This window comes from Mesocricetus auratus, unplaced genomic scaffold (assembly GCF_017639785.1).
Source record: "Mesocricetus auratus isolate SY011 unplaced genomic scaffold, BCM_Maur_2.0 Super-Scaffold_100018, whole genome shotgun sequence".
NCBI classification, from domain to species: domain Eukaryota; kingdom Metazoa; phylum Chordata; class Mammalia; order Rodentia; family Cricetidae; genus Mesocricetus; species Mesocricetus auratus.
This window is the reverse complement of record NW_024429199.1, coordinates 13,373,003-13,378,732: the sequence shown is the minus strand read 5'-3', so window position 1 is coordinate 13,378,732 and position 5,730 is coordinate 13,373,003.

Genomic DNA, 5,730 nt, shown 5'->3' with positions numbered 1-5,730 from the left:
CATCTACAATAGGATAATATATTGATGACTTAGAATTGGTTTAGAGCAATTGTGCTAATTGTGCTAAGCGGTTGTACTAATAAAGACACCCCACTATCAACCACACCAGAAATTCCAAAATACTGTGATAATTTATAAAAAAAATACAGAGAATGAAAGAGCCTGCCAAATTTTCTTGTGACCCATTTTATAAGAGAATGATGTCCTTTATTGTTACGTGTTCAAGTATTTACAGATAAAATGATAGGATGTCAGAGATTTGCTTTAAAAGTGTCTCTTGGAAGGAAGTAGATAAAGTATTGGTAAGTTAATACTGAAATCAGACCATTAAGATATAAAATAGAGAAGAAGGGACTTACTGAACTACTATATCTACTTTATGTCCATTTTAACTTTTGATAACTTGTCTAAATTTTTAATAAAATATTTTTAAATTGGAAAAACATCATGGTATGGTACTGTGCCTCTATACACTGTATAGAGGAGCCTCCGTCAGGAGACTGAGGGAGAATTGTGTATTCAAGGTCAGCTTGAGGTACATAACAAGATTCTGTCTCAAAAAGTAGGAGAAATCGGTGATGGGAAGAGGAATTAGGGAAGGCAGGAGGGAAAGAGAAGGGAGAGAAAGTAAACATCACAAAATGAATTTGTGAAATAACTAAGTTTATTTTGTTTGTACGTCTGGCATTTAACGTTTTATTTTAATTCTACTATAGGAAAACCACAAAATGAATCTGTTCATACAAAAGCAACTGTCTCCCATCTGCTGGGGAGGACAGTGGGGACTGCTGGGAACAGGGAGAAAGGGGAGTGTATGTGAAAAGCAGATGTAAGGCAAGGCTGTGGGTATTCCGCATGGCAGCACACTCAGCAATGCTAAATTCTTGATGTTTTCAGAAAACACCCAGCATGATAAATGAACCAAATTATTTCTGTGCAAAATCTTGGCCGTTAATACAAACATTTTTTTAAATCACTCTGTGGCTTAGTTCTATGCAGACCATGACAAAACATGTTCATCTTGCAACCTCCTGTTTACAACGATGGGCCAAAGAACCTTAACAACTAGCTTCCTTAGCAATTACGGGGAAGTCACAAGCTGTCAGCCCCCAGCTGCTGAGTCTCCAGGAAATTGCAGGGACCACTGTTGGGTTGTTTGGTTTGCACACCTTCGCTCCATCTCCTCTGGTCTTCTCTTTCTGTGTTCAACCTCCTCAGATTGCCCGTTGGCATCAATGGCTGCCTTCAACTCCAAAGTTCCTACTGAATACTAGTGCAGCCAGATGCTCAGAACCTTAGTCCCCTCTCCCACTCTATCTTCAGCAAAACTCCCCATCCCTCATGAGACCCACAGATACCCCACTTGTCTAGGAAACCTTTATGCTTAAGAGGTTAGTTGGTAGTTAGGTTCATTATTAATCACTGTGTCTCTGTTAAATATCAAATACTCAAAATTATCTGTCTCCTGCCCTCAACTAAAACTGATCCCTTGTGTGCAATTATATGCTGGTTATTCGTAGCCTAGTGTTCCTAGTTGGAAATCACTATCACATGTTAAATACAAACATGTCTCATATATGACCATCAAAGTGGCACAGCTACTTCTCATGTGGCCACATATGCCTGGGATGATATAATAAGTGCTCATGTATCATTTTGTTGGTTCTTCCAACTTGTCCACTCTCCTTGAGAGTGGATAAAGTCATACACATGTCGATTTTCTGCAGGTTTAGCTTGTTTAAATGTTGCTATTTGTAATAAAATAATGTATAGATGTTAGGTACTTAAAATGAGAGACATGAGTTTGAAGAGGTGGTGATATTAACCATCAGAAATATCTGGTTTGTTAATAAAATTTAGTGGAATTTTATAAAATTGCTAACTTACAGCTGGTTGGTTAGTGTAAAATTTAACAGCATTGCCCACCTACAGCTATTTCTCCACCAAGTCAATCTGTCTTCTTTACCAAAAGCACATCAAACACATACCCATGTTTTATGTGTTGCAGCAGTTTCAGGGGAAAGTGGGACAATGAATGTAATCATCTCTAGCATCAATTTTACTTGTCTTGTTTATTTATAAGTTCTGGGGACAAACCCAGGGATTCAAGCTTGCTAAGCAAGCACTATAGCATTTTTAATTATACACAAGCAGAATTAATTGGATCCTTGTATATAAAATATTTTTATGACCAAAAGACATTTAAATTGTCATTATTATTACCTGGAAAAAGGAAAGGAAAGCACTGCAGAGTCAGAGGCAGGCAGATCTCAATGAGTTCCAGGCCAACCTGGTCCTCAACAGCAAGTTTCAGGACAAGCAAAGTTACTACACAGTAAGACTCTGTCTCAAAGACAGAAGGGGGGGGGTAAAGGAAGGAAGGAACAAAGGAAGGAAAGAACGAAGGAAACTGTATTGTCTTAGTTCAGTTCTATTACTGAGACAAGACACGATTACCAAGGCAACCCTTTTAAAGAAAGCATTTGATTGCGAGCACATGCTTACCATTTCAAAGGGTTAGTCCTGGCCATCAAGGTCAAGAACACAACAACAAGCAGGCAGGCATGGCACTGGAGAAGTAGCTGAAAGCTTACATCCTGATGCAAAGAGAGAGACTGGGTCTGTCGTGGGACCCCCAGTGACACCTCCTCCAACAAGGCCATACCTATTCCTTCCCCAAACAGTCCTACCAACTAAGAACCAAGTCTGCACCCGTTATCTCGGCTTTCAGATGGCTGAGAGAAAAGGACAGTAAGCCGAGGCTAGCCCTTGCTGCCGAAAAGGGGAAAAAATGAAGAAGAAAAGAGAGTGAATGAAAGTCTAGATACTCAAGAGTAAAAACTACCAAGTGACTTGTCTAAGTATTACCCATTTACTCCAAATACTCCAAGTCAAAACTCAGACAGACACCAGAAGTTATTCAGTAATCAAGCCTGAGAGTTCCTACAGGTAGTTTTCACTGTGACATCTGAAAGACGTCATGCATTAGAATTACTGCATGAAGGCTGTAGAGATGGCTCAGCAGGTAAAAAAAATATTGGCCACTGCTAAGCCTCATAGCCTGGCTTCAATCCCTGGGACCCACATGATGGGAGGAGAGAAATGACCCTTGAAAGCTGTCCTCTGATCTCCATACCCATGTGCCTGTCATGGGACACACACACACACACATACACACACACACACACACACACACACACACACACACACACACACACACACACACACAAATATATATAGAATATTTTAATTACTATGAGTTCTTAGTTCCTTTATTTTAACTGTTGCCTTTTTTTCTACATAAATATGCCAAAATAGAAAGACAAACTGTGTTCCTACAAAATATTAGCTTCCTTATATAAATCTCTCCTGTAGCACGCTATGACAAGGGTTGAATCAGTGAGTGCCTACAGCAAATTTAGCCTGCTGCTAAATCCCTGCCCCCCAACAGCTCCCCCCTCCTAGTTGCAGTCTTGCTACTGTTCATCTGCAAATATCTGGGAGGGAAGATAAGTCGAAAATAGAGAAATTCGAGTCATGACAAGTTGCGGGTTTTCATGAATGTTCTAAGCCAGCGATGTAAGATTTCAATACCAAGCCCTTGTCAGAATGCATCATTTACACTACAGACAGAAATAAAAAATAGGATTAAAAGAGTCTCAAGGGAGAGCTAACATTCTGTCAGTATCAGAAGTATTGTAATGACATTCATGTGCAGAGCAAAAAATATAAGGTGGAGTTCCTGCAAAAATGTCAAGTCCTGGAATGTAAGAGGAAAGAAACTGAAAGGACCAAACAAACAAAAAGAGTATTTGCAACACAAGTGCTCACTGGCATGAGATGCCAAGTGGAGGGGCCAGGGCTTCAGCTCTACAGATGGACACAGCCACACAACTCAGCAGAAGAGGGGACAATAACACTGAGACAAGAAATGGTTGTGTGACACGGAGAGTGTCTGGAGATAAAATTCGCTACAAATGAGAGGCAGCAACATTCTGGGAGAGAGGAGATTGTGCCACCAAAGTTCAAGTTTTTGCTTTTTAAACACCATAGCCCATGTTTTTTAAACAATGTAGCATATGGTGGGTTCAGACTCTCCATCTACCTGCCTCAGTTTCCCCAGGGCATAGACCCCCCAACCCTTTGCCTGCCTGACAGGTTAATCTTCCATTCAGAAATTAAATAATTACTTCAGGAATGCCAGGAACACAGGCTTCAAAATTAAAACCAGAAATGAAGACATGTTTTTAAATAGCAAAGAGAGGGAAGAGGAAACTTCCAGCAGGAATCCACCTAGAAACTAGTAAGGTATGTTGCGATCCAGGTGGCTATAATAACAGGAATCTTTATTTTACCTTTTATTAGAAACTAGAGACTGGCTTCTGTCTGGGGGTGTGAGACAGGCTCTCTGATTGTGTCAAGGGTCCCAGTAACCCTTCAGACGGTTTATAAGCAAAGAACATGGGGAACAGGGTTGGAGGATGCATTTAAGAACAGCATCCCAGAAGAAAGCAGCTCAAAGCTTCAGCTAGGGCAGAGACACTGAACATGCAGGCCTCTGATAGACCTCCAAGACCAGACAGAACAGCAACAGGTGAAACCTTTAACGTTTCCAAGTTTAACAATTTAATTTCCATCTTTACTTTGTCCCTGAAGCTATAGTAACAGGATTTTATTGCTCAGTTTTGGACCAGACTTACACTACTGTCCTCTACCAATGGCATTGTATCATTTACGATCACTACTACGTTTCAAATACATTACATTGCACAAAATTGCAAAGTAAGATTTAATACATGAAACAGTGAAATTCTTGTGCTTTTGAATGTGTGTGGGAGAGAGAGGGAGAGGGAGGGAGAGAGGGAGAGAGACAGAGAGAGAGAGAGAGAGACAGAGACAGAGACAGAGACAGAGATTCATGATTCATGATTCTTTACACAGCCCTGGCTGTCCTGGAATTAACTATGTAGACCAGGTTGGCCTTGGACTCATAAGATCTGCCTGCCTCTGCCTCTGGTTCCACAGTGATGGGATTAAAGGCATTAGAGTAAAATTCTTTTTTTCTAGCTCTCAGAAAGCTGAGGCAAAGGGGTAGTGAATTTCAAGCTAGCCTGAGTTACACAGTAATACTCTGACTTTACACTAATTAATTGTGAATTCTTTATTCTAGCACTCAGAGGTTGAGTAGAGGGTGGTGAGTTGCCGACCAAACTGTATTACATACCAATCTTGTACTTTTAAATAAATAAGCCAAATTATTTTGATGGGGTAAGGGATCAAACTGGCCTTAAAATATTAGGCAAGTGCTGATATAGCCCCAACTTCCATGGCAGAGTTTCTACAACCAAATACTATCCATATCTTTTAATCAGTAATTCTATTTTAGGGAATATTCCACATATATTCTATACTTAGCAGTAACCTTGGACTCTCTGTCCCCAAAATCTATAGCACTGTCTCTTCTCTTTTGGGGAAAAATCAGAAATGTTTCAGGCTTGACCAAATGGCTCAGCAGGTAATGGGGCTTGCCACCAAACTTGATGATCTGAATTCAGTCACTAGAACCCTCAATGTAGAAAGAATCTAAGGAAAGTTGTCCCCAAACCATGCCAAGCCATAGCACATGTAAAATTTCCACCCCAACCATGCAAATGAAATGAATAATAAATGTAAAAAAATTCAAAACTGTCACTGATGTTACTGAATATCCCTCTTGAACTAAAATTCTTC